Below are 576 nucleotides of genomic sequence, written 5' to 3' on the forward strand. Positions count from 1 at the left end.
GTAAGCGGGGAGCCCTGGACGACCCTGGCCCGGCCTGACGCCAGGACCTCTCTGCAGCCGCCCCCTTCCCAGGTCCACAAGGACCACATGTGACGCGTGCCTGGGGCCCACTTACGGTCAGCAGGGTCGGTGGGGGCCAGGTGGGAGGTGGCACTGCCATGGACGATGGTGTCCGCAGTCAGGTGCGAGAACCGGGTCAGGGCCGCCACGAGGCCGGAGGCGTCTGCTCGGGGAGGACGACACACCCTAACACTGCTGCCTCGGAGCGAGGCCTCGTGCTGCCTCCCCGCCCAAGAGCCCCAAGGGCCCCAGCAGCCCAGCTCCCAGAGCGCAGCGGGGAGCGAGGCAGGCCCAGGGCACACAGCTACAAAGCAGCAGAGCAGGAATCAAACCGGGGTTTGTGGGACCCCAGGCCCGCAGGGTGGGTGGGCTCCAGGGTGTGGCTCCTCGCAGGCGGCAATGGCCGGTGGGCACCACGGCCTGCAGCCTCTGCCCTGTCCCATGCACGTGGCACTCACCTGCCCTGGAGGTCAGGTACTGGGCATGGCCCTTCTCCAGGGCGCTCACCGCATCCAG

At 69.8% G+C, this 576-nt stretch overlaps 1 protein-coding gene across 1 annotated transcript in view; it reads right to left on the reverse strand.

Moving 5' to 3' along the window:
- The window catches only part of HIP1R (huntingtin interacting protein 1 related), a 28,206-nt gene that overhangs the window by 5,765 nt on the left and 21,865 nt on the right, over positions 1–576 (reverse strand). The gene's annotated exons all lie outside the window — the stretch shown is intronic.

Source organism: Bison bison, unplaced genomic scaffold, assembly GCF_000754665.1.
Source record: "Bison bison bison isolate TAMUID 2011002044 unplaced genomic scaffold, Bison_UMD1.0 scf7180017864160, whole genome shotgun sequence".
Taxonomy (NCBI): Eukaryota; Metazoa; Chordata; class Mammalia; order Artiodactyla; family Bovidae; genus Bison; species Bison bison.